This window comes from Mustela nigripes, chromosome 6, assembly GCF_022355385.1.
Source record: "Mustela nigripes isolate SB6536 chromosome 6, MUSNIG.SB6536, whole genome shotgun sequence".
NCBI classification, from domain to species: Eukaryota; Metazoa; Chordata; class Mammalia; order Carnivora; family Mustelidae; genus Mustela; species Mustela nigripes.
The window spans coordinates 123573134-123583994 of record NC_081562.1 but is presented as its reverse complement, the minus strand read 5'-3'; the positions used below and the strand labels follow the sequence as shown (position 1 = coordinate 123583994).

General features: G+C 42.2%; 1 protein-coding gene and 1 pseudogene across 9 annotated transcripts in view; one reads left to right on the top strand and one right to left on the bottom strand.

The window, feature by feature from the left end:
- The window catches only part of ACBD5 (acyl-CoA binding domain containing 5), a 94250-nt gene that overhangs the window by 47117 nt on the left and 36272 nt on the right, over window positions 1–10861 (top strand). The window lies entirely within an intron of this gene.
- On the bottom strand, window positions 9090–9935 carry LOC132020880 (small ribosomal subunit protein eS1-like; annotated as a pseudogene).

Sequence of the window (10861 nt, the reverse complement as noted above, 5' to 3'; positions counted from 1 at the left end):
GGTGTGCTGTGGCATCTTGTGATTTCATTCTCTTTCTCTTTGAATTATAGCTTGTAAGTTTGATATGGTAGAGATTCTGGGTCATCTGTCCTGCATCTTGGAGAAGGCTGAGATAATAAGGCCAACATCTGGACCTAAGAACTTAGACCCGAGTCACAGTGAATTCAAGTTAACTCTGAAAACACTACTCTTTTCTTAATACAATTTGCTTACATGGATTAATAAATTTCCCTCGTTACTCAAGGTAGTTTCAGTTAGGTTTTGAACATTTGCAGCAGCCAGGGGCCTGACTACTATAGACACCTCTTGTTTCTCCAGATGGATGTGGGGTACAGGCTTTGGAGCCGCACTGTCTAGGTTAGAATTGTTGTGTTTCGGTTTCCTCATGTATAAAACTTGGATAATAATATCATAGGGTTAATACATGTAGAGAACAGTGCTCAGGATACAGTAAGTACTTAGTAACTGATAGCTATTGTGATGGTAATACCATTTTTGATCATTTCACTATCAGTCCTTTTATACAAGTAGGACAAGAAGACATAAAATCCAATTCCTGTTCACAGGTTTTGAAAGTGCTATAAAAAAGATAGACACTGCAAATGTCAGTGCAAGGGTACTTTTTTTTTTTTAAAAAACAAGAGCCAGTCTTCTTCATTTATCCTCTGGATGTTATCCCTTTCTTCAAGGATTTTTACCATATTTTTCTTCCCTGGAAGCAGCTATTTTCATCACTTTTGGTTGATTTTTTTTGGAGGGGTACTTACCTCCAAGGTTCTAAATACTATTTTTGAACCGGTACTCTTTGATCCTTGTGTGAGGAATTATTTGTTTACTTTCCACCACTGAAATCGAAGATCTCATTGTTTTTCCTTCCTTTACATTCATTGTATGTCCTTTTCATTTCCCCACCTTTGAAATATAGCTTGTCAAAACTGAAGGGTCTAAGATTGTGTGCTACTTGGAAGCTAGCAAGTTTGCCTGGCACAGGCTTAGGGATGCTAGTAGAGCGAAGGAGGGTTTATTACACAGAGCAATGTAGCAGCGAGAGTACTGGCATCTCAGTACTGGTACTCCCAGCCGCAGCCTCCACAGGGCGACACGGGAGGCCATGTGGCACCTGTACATGCAGTGGGCGTGCTTTACAGGAGGGGAGCCCTGACTTGAGGGAACCCGAATCTTTTGTAAGGGGTAGTAAGCAGGCCTGAGCTTTACTCCAGATAGAGACCTATCTTTATTATATTAGTAACTACTCTGCATATACTGCACAAGGAGATACAATCTCTGTCTTCCGAGGCTGTTCGGCATACAAACATCCTTGAAAATACAGTCCAGAATAAAGGGCGTTTCTCATGTCCTTATTCACACGACATGAGAAATGCAAGAGCCATGGAGAATTTTGGTATTCTCACACCTTTGTATTACAATACATTTGTACTACATTACATTTGTGTTATAATTATGGTTAGATCAGTATTTATGGTTCACATTATTAGGACCTTATCAACGTTTTTCACAGGTGAGCAATTTATTAAACTGTGATCATTTTCCCTTTCTTGCACAGCTTTTTGTTATTGCTGGAGATAATAGTCTTATTTTTAAGTAGGTTCCATGCCCAATGTGGGGCTTGAACTCATCACCATGAGACTAAGAGTCACATACTCTACTAACTGAGACAGCCAGGTGCCCCAATAGTCTTCCTCTTTCATTTGTTTAGTTTTCTTTATGTTTATCAAAAATTCAAACCCCCAATTCTTCCCTAGTTGTCTAAATAACCTTCAGGTACTGAAGCTGAAAGGCTGTGCCCTATGCCTGGCATACAGCTTTTATCCCAGCCTCACACTTGACCATCATCTGTGAGGGGCCATTTTACTTCTCTCCTCTGTTGGATAGTTGGCTTCCCCTATTCCATGTGTTATCTTGGTTTACCACCCCATTTTGATGGAGCATGATTTCCAGAATCTTCCTGAGAAAGGGTTCACAAGAGCTAAACATTTGGAAACTCTGTACATGTGAAAATGTCTTTATTCTTCTGTTTCTAAAGTTTGAAGACATTGCTTGGTTGACTTTTTGTTTGCAGTTGTAACGATTAAGAAGCTTGAAGACACGTCAGATGCTTCCTTTTTTCCCCCACTCTCACACCCCTACTATGCTCACAACGCTTCTGACACAAGCTGGGTGTCCTACAATTGAACTCAATTCTGACTTGTTCTCCCTGGAGGTTGTGTCAGATCCTGCAGCATAAGGGCTCAATCCCAGAAGACTGCCTTCCCCCTTCCCCTTTAGATGCCAGTCCCAAGTCCCAAGTTGACATCTGTGCTTCAGAGTGTTCAGCCATAAACTAGACGTTCCTGTGACCACCTCCTCACCTTTGATTCATTTGCTAGCACAGCTCACAGAACTCAGGGTAACAGTTTACTGCTTACCAGTTTATTATGAAAGGACATGGTGAATATACAGATGGAAGAGATGCATAGAGGACAGTGGGAAGGGGTACAGACATCCCACGCCCTCTCTAGACATGCTGTTCTCCCAGCAACCACCACGTCTTTGACCCAGAAGCTCTCTTGACCCTCTACTTCTGAGATTTTTTTTTAAAGATTTTATTTATTTATTTGACAGAGATCACAAGTAGGCAGAGAGAGAGGAGGAAGCAGGCTCCCCGCTGAGCAGAGAGCCCGACGTGGGGCTCGATCCCAGGACCCCAGGATCATGGCCTGAGCCGAAGGCAGAGGCTTTAAGCCACTGAGCCACCCAGGTGCCCCTACTTTTGAGATTTTTATGGAGGCTTCACTATATAGCCATGATGGATTAACTCCATTTCCAGCCCCTCTTCCCTCTCTGGAGAATGGGGGTGGGACTGAAAATTCCAAGCTTGTAATCATGGCTTGGTCTTTCTGGCAACCAGTCCTCACCTAGGAGTCATCAGAACAGAAGACACTCCTGTCACCCAGGAAATTCTAAGGGATTTAGAAGCAAAAACTGGGGCCAAAGACCAGATACGGGAACAAAAGGTGCTCTTACTGCTCTTATCACTTATGAAATTACAAGGATTTTAAGAGCTCTGTGCCAGGAACCAGGGACAGTGGTCAACATATATATATTTTCTATTATTTCACACCAGTCTTATGTCTTCCTTTTTTTTTTTTTTTAAGATTTTATTTATTTATTTAACAGAGAGAGAGATCACAAGTAGGCAGAGAGGCAGGCAGAGAGAGAGAGGAGGAAGCAGGCTCCCCGCTGAGCAGAGAGCCCCATGTGGGGCTCGATCCCAGAACCCCAGGACTCTGAGATCATGACCTGAGCCGAAGGCAGAGGTCTTAACCCACTGAGCCACCCAGTTACCCCTTATGTCTTCCTTTTTGAATGCTTATAAGGTCTTCTGCTCCAGTGTCTGAAATTTCATTGCTATAACTTAGTATCCAAAGGAAAGGTATTTGCTACAATGATGCTGTGTAACAAATGACCCCAAAGCTCATTGCTCTATAAGCCTTTTTCTCTTACTCATGGGTCTCTGGGTAGGCTGTGCCCAGGCCAGTGTCATTAAAAAGGTTTGTCAGAGCAAGGCTTTGGTTTGAGTTCAGTTCTCTTCCATGTGCCTCCTCTTCCTACCTGGACCAGCATGTGTAATGTCTACTAACCTTCTATCGACCAAAGCAAGTCATGTGGCCACGCCCAGTTTTGGAGTAAATTTATTCCAACCCCTGTAGTGAGAACACTGCACTTTTACATGAGGAAGGGTGTAGAGTGGATTGGAAACAATAATGCAATCTACCTCAGTAGATTGTTCTTTCTTTGTGCTGGGCATTCGCTCTCCCAGTCTACAAATTTATGACCTTCAGTGCTGAACATGTTCTTGGTTGATTTCCTCAATAATTTCTTTTCTATTTCTCTGTTCATCTCTCTGGAGCTCCTATTATTTGGATATTGAACCACTAAACTAAACAAGTACTTGAAATTTATCGTCTCTCCTATTTTCCATCTTTATCTTTTTACTGTTCTGGAAGATTTCTTCAACTTTGAACTTTTCTATTTAGTTTTTATTTCTACTCCCATTTTTTTTTTTTAAGATTTTATTTATTTATTTGACAGAGAGAAATCACAAGTAGATGGAGAGGCAGGCAGAGAGAGAGAGTGAAGCAGGCTCTCCGCTGAGCAGAGAGCCCGATGCGGGACTCGATCCCAGGACTCTGAGATCATGACCTGAGCCGAAGGCAGCGGCTTAACCCACTGAGCCACCCAGGCGCCCCTACTCCCATTTTTTTTTTTTAATGCTTTAAATTATTCTTTTCTTTATAGTATACAGTAAGCCATATCCTTTAAAAATCTCTCTGGGGATACTAATGATAATACTTTTAAAGTTTTCTCTGTTTTTGTAGACTGTTGCCCTAAATACTTTTTCTCCAAATTGTTTTGGTCTATATATTTAAAAAGACTTTCCTCAGGCATCCAGGAATCTTTGGTGGTTTGTTCATATTTGTAAGAGACTAAAAGCTGATTAGAGGCTCTAAGTGGGGCTTAGATACAGTAGGGTTTCACTGAAGGGCTTTCTGTATAAGCTGTTTAAAGTTGGGGAACATCTGTGACACATCTTTGGATTTCTTTCTTTCTTTTTTTTTTTTTTCAGTAAGCTCTGCATCTGAGGTGAGGTTCGAACTCATGACCCAGAAATCAAGAATGCTCCACTGACTGAGCCAGCCAGATGCCCCATCTTTGGATATTTTTAAAGATCTCTTGAGATGGTTAAATTCCCGAGAACACTCTACTAATCTACTAATCTCTTGTCTAGAGGTTTAGATCCTTCCTGTCTGCATTCTGGGAGCTGACAGAGTGTTGGGGTTAGAGGGCTGGGGCTCTTTTTGTCTTTTTTTTTTTTTTTTTTAAGCTTTTATTTATTTGTCAGAGAGAGAGAGAAAGAGAGAGAGCATAAGCAGGGGGAATAGCAGGCAGAAGGAGAAGGAGAAGCAGGCTCCCCACAGAGCAGGGAGCCTGATGCTGGGTTCCATCCCAGGACCCAAGGGTTATGACCCGAGCTGAAGGCAGACACTTAACTGACTGAACCACTCAGGTGTCTCACGGGCTGGGAGGTCTTGGCATTTGGTCTACGTGTTTGTTTAAAGCCCATTTTAGTAATATTTTTGTATTAGATGCCCAACAGAAATGGCAAATTCATTTGGGTATGTTGAGGAGAGTATTTAGAAATAGGCTCTTAGTTAGAGCAGGGCATAAGGAAACCACGAGAAATAGTTTAGTACGATACCAGTTTGCTAGGGCTGCCACAACAAAGTACCATAGGCAAGGTGGCTAAAGCAGTAGTAAAGCAAATTTAGTAGTAAAGCAAATGTATTTTCTCACAGTCTGCAGTCTACAAGTCCAAGATCAGCATATGGACAGGGTGGTTTCTTTTGAGGTCTCTCTCCTTGGCTTATAGATGGCCATCTTTAACCTGCAACTTCACAGTCTTCCCTCTGTATCTGTCCTAATCTACTTTTTTTTCTTTTTTTAAGATTTTATTTATTTATTTGACAGAGAGAGAGAGAGAGAGATCACAAGAAGGCAGAGAGGCAGGCAGAGAGAGAGGAAGGGAAGCAGGCTCCTGCTGAGCAGAGAGCTCGATGCGCAGTTTGATCCCAGCACCCTGGGATCATGACCTGAGCCGAAGGCAGAGGCTTTAACCCACTGAGCCACCCAGGCGCCCCCTAATCTACTTTTCTTATAAGGATGTAGTCATTTGGTACACGGCCCACACTAATGGCCTCATTAAACTCAAGTATCTCTTTAAAAGACTTAAAATACACTTACAGTCTGAGGTACTGAAGGTTAGGACTTCAACATTTTGGGATGACACAGATCAGATCGTGTAACAGGTACCTTGGGAGGTTGTAATAGTGGGTCTCTGTTGCTACCCCCTAGGTCTCCGATGATGAGGGGAAGGGGCATTATCAGATGCCACAGACAGACTGGGACTGTGGAGACCATTAGTTTATACAAGAGGCAGCCAGCCGACCTGGACCCACCTGTGGGAATTGATATTCCAACCTCGGTTTCTTTCCCTCGGTTTCTCCTGAGATACTCCCAGCAGCGAAATCTAACTGGAAACCAGAGTCTAGGGGAGTGTGTTGATGTAGTCAACACTGGTCAGCTTCCCAGGACATACAGCAGGCTGGAGAAGGGTGCCAAGGGATCTGGAGGGGCAAATGAAAGATCTACAGCACAGTCGGTACCTCTCCTGGGCATGCTCCGTATCCTGTTTACCTACAAAGAGGAAAAACCTACAATATTTGGCAAGAGGGAGGGAGGGCATATTCAGAAGGGTGTGTGCAGTTGTGGGGGGGGGCTCTAGTATTCTGCTTCTGATATGGAATTCAAGGAATTATTTTAACCATTCCTTTTGACCGTTACTTTGAGATGTTTCTGGTCCCTACTCCTGACTGAACCTATTTGAGGACTTTTGTAGTGTAAACTGGATTTACTTTTAGCTATCTCTAAGACTCCCTGAGGATTTCATTTCCTATGTTTTTACTACTCACCCATTTGTTTTAAAAAATTTTTATTCAAATTCCAGGTAGCTAACATACAGCGTAGTATTAGTTTCTGCTGCACAAAGTAGTGATTCAGCATTCCCATTCATCACCTAGTACTCATCAGAGCAAGTGCCCTCCTTAATCCCCATCACCTGTTTCCCCATCTCCCCACCCATCTCCTTTCTGCTAACCAGCAGTGCGTTCTATACAGTTTAGAGTCTGTTTCTTGGTCTATCTCCCTTTCCCCTTTGCTTGTTTGTTTTGTTTCTTAAATTCCACATATGAGTGAAATCATATGGCATTTGTCTTTGACTGAGTTATTTCAGCTAGTATAATACTCTCTAGTTTTATCCATATCATTGCAAGTGCCAAGATCTCATTCTTTTTGACGCTGAGTAATATTCCTACACACACACAGGCGTGCGCATGCGCACGCCCCCCTTCCCCACCTCTCGCATTCATCAATAAGTGGACACCTGAGCTGTTTCCATAATTTGGCTATTGTAAATGATGCTGCCATAAACATAGGGGTGCATTAGCCCTTTAAATTAGTATTTTTGTATTCTTTGGGTATATACCTAATAGCACAATTGCTGGATCGTGGGATAGTTCTATTTTTAACTTTTTGAGGAACCTCTATACTGTTCTTCAGAGCTGTTGCACTAGATTGCATTCCTACCAACATATAAAAGGGTTCCCCTTTCTCCACATCCTCACCAACATGTTGTTTTAGTGTTGTGATTTAGCCATTCTGGCAGGTGTGAGGTGACATCTCTTTGTAGTTTTGATTTGCATTTCCCTGATGATGAACGATGTTGAGCATCTTTTCATGTGTCTGTTGGCTATCTGGATGTCTTCTTTAGAAAAATGTCTATTTGGGTCTTCTGCCCATTTTTAAATTGGATTATTTGTTTTAGGGTACTAAGTTGTATCAGTTCTTTATATATTTTGAATACTAACCTTTTATCAGATACATCATTTGCAAATAGCTTTTCCCATTCGGTAGGTTGCCTTTTACTCTTGTTGATTGGTTTCTTTGGTAGGTTGCCTTTTACTCTTGTTGATTGGTTTCTTTGCTGTGCAGGTTTTTATTATGATGCAGACCCATTAGTTTATCTTGTTTTTGTTGCCCTTGCCTCTGGGGACATATCTAGGAAAAGTTAGTACAATGGTCATCAAAGAGGATACTGCCGATGTTCTCTTCCAGGATTTGTATGGTTTCAGGACTCACATTTAGGTCTCTGTTCCATTTTTAGTTCATTTTTGTCTAGGATGTAAAAAGGTCCAGTCTCACTGCTTTGCATGGTGCTGTTCAGTGTTCCCAACACCATTTATTGAAGAGACTGTCCTTTTCCCAGTGGATATACTTTCCTGCCTTGTTGAAGATTAGTTAACCATATGGTTGTGGGTTCATTCTGGGGTTTCTATTTTATTCCATTGATCTGTGTGTCCATTTTTGTGCCAGTACCAGTACATGTTTGATTGTAATATAATTTGAAATCCAGAGTCGTGACGCCTCCCACTTTGCTTTTCCTTTTCAACACTGCTTTGGCTATTTGGGGTCTCCTGTAGTTCCATTCATATTTTAAGATTGTTTGTTTTAGCTCTATGAAAAATGCTTTTAATATTTTGATAGGGATTGTATTAAATGTGTAGCCTGCTTTGGGTAGTGTAGATATTTTAACAGTATTTGTTCTTCCAAACAGTGAAGATGGAATATCTTTCCATTTCTTTTTTTTTTTTTAAAGATTTTATTTATTTATTTGAGAGAGAGACAGTGAGAGAGAGCATGAGAGGCGAGAAGGTCAGAGGGAGAAGCAGACTCCCCATGGAGCCGGGAGCCCGATGCGGGACTCGATCCCGGGACTCCGGGACCGTGACCTGAGCCGAAGGCAGTTGCTTAACCAACTGAGCCACCCAGGCGCCCTATCTTTCCATTTCTTTGGTAATCTTCAAATTAATCAGTTTTGTAGTTTTCAGAGTATAGGTCTTTTATCTCTTTGTTTAGGTTTATTTCTAGATATCTTTTTGTCTTTGGTGAAACCGTAAATGGAATTGATTCCTTAATTTCTCTTTCTGTTGCTTTGTTATCGGTGTATAGAAATGCAACAGGGGGCTCCTGGCTGGCCCAGTTAGTTAAGCATCTGCCTTCAGCTCAGGTCTCGATCCGGGGTCCTGGGATTCAGCCCCACTGGCTGCTCCCTGCTCAGCGGGGAGCCTGCTTTTTCCTCTCCCTCTTCCCTTGCCTGTGCTCTCTCTCTCTCAAATAAATAAAATCTTTCAAAAAAATTCATTTTTACTGCTTTTATACTAGCACTTTTGATCTCTCCTTTCCAATTAGGGTACCCTTTAATATTTCTTTTTTTTTTTTTAAAGATTTATTTATTTATTTATTTGACAGAGAGAAATCACAAGTAGATGGAGAGGCAGGCAGAGAGAGAGAGAGGGAAGCGGGCTCCCTGCTGAGCAGAGAGCCCGATGCGGGACTCGATCCCAGGACCCTGAGATCATGACCCGAGCCGAAGGCAGCGGCTTAACCCACTGAGCCACCCAGGCACCCCCCCCTTTAATATTTCTTGCATGGCTCGTTTAGTCTGGAAATTCTTTATCTCTCATTCTATTTTGAATGATAGCCTTGCTGGATAGAGTAATCTATTTTTTTTTTTTAAACATCACAAATAAGGTTTTTTATTTGTCACCATTAAATGTCTGAATTTTAAACAGATTCCTGGACTGGTAGCTCATATCCATCAGCTTGTTCAATTTGAGCACCTGTATCATCCCCAGTAGCTTTTCCAGAACTACTACCTTCATCATGAAGCTCCATGTGCTTTCCCAATTCAAACTTGGGCTTCTTCGGCGTTTTTTACTTTTTTAACGAAGACATCATGGAGTGGATAAACAGACTGACAACGTTTTTCTCTATCTTTTCCAATGCTGTCTGGAATCAATTTATTGACCACTACTTTCAAGTCATTCGTCTGAACCTCTTCAGTCATGATCTCCATCATCTTTTTCCGAATTTGGCGGACCTGTTGGTGCTGAGCATAAGAGGTCTTCTGAATCTGATTATTGCGTTTTTTAATAAAATCAACACAAAACAGATGAAGTAAATAACCATTGGTAGTCTTGACATCAACATGAGCTTCAATCATGGTCTGCCATTTTTTGACCATGGAGCACATTTTGTCCTGGATGAGATCCGTGCCATGGAAATTGGGCAGTTTTTGCCCTGAACATCCTCAGTAATTAGCTTGAATTTTCTAAATGCAACTTCATCATTCTGCAGATCAGTAAGGCTCACTTCAAAAACACGACCCTTGCAGCCATCAGATACAATTACGTTCCTTGAGTTCTTATGACTAATGTTTTTCCAATATTTCTTATATTGAACATAGCTGGTGCTTTCACCAAATCTTTCTTAGAAAACAGATCAACCACTTTCTTCCTGGCTCCCTTTTTGCTGCCTTTTGTAAGGCGCTTGTTCTTCCCGACCACTAGGGCACTGCTCAGGGTGGATAGTTTTCTTGACTGCAGATTTTTCTCCGTTCAGCACTGGAATATAGCACACCACTCCCTTCTGGCTTGCCAAGTGTTTTTTTGGGAAAATCTCTGGCTACCCATATGGGTTTTTCCTTGTAAGTTAATGACTTCTTTTGTTTTGTTGCTTTTATGGTTTTGCAAATTTAATTACTGTATTTTTTTTAAAATATTTTATTTATTTATTTGACAGAGACCACAAGCAGCAGAGAGGCAGAGAGGCAGGCAGCGAGAGAGGGAGAAGCAGGCTCCCCGCTGAGCAGAGAGCCTGATGTGGGGCTCGATCCCAGGACCCTGAGATCATGACCTGAACCAAAGGCAGAGGCTTAACCCACTGAGCCACCCAGGTGCCCCTAATTACAGTATTTTTAAAAAAGATTTTATTTATGACAGACAGAGATAGTGAGAAAGGGAACACAAGCAAGGTGGGGGAGCTGGAGAGGGAGAGGGAGGCTCTCCGCTGAGCATGGAGCCTGATATGAGGCTCAATTCCCAGGACCCTGGGATCATGACCTGAGCTGAAGGCAGATGCTTAACCGACTAAGCCACCCAGGCACCCCGTAATTACAGTATTCCTTGATGTGGGGCTCCTTTTATTGATTTTTTAAAAAGATTTTATTTTTTCATTTGACAGAGAGAGATATCACAAGTAGGTGGAGTGGCAGGCAGAGAGAGAGAGGCAGGCAGCGAGAGAGGCTCCCTGCTGAGCACAGAGCCGGAGGGGCTCGATCCCAGGACCCTGGGATCATGACCTGAGTCAAAGGCAGAGGCTTTAACCCTCTGAGCCACCCAGCGCC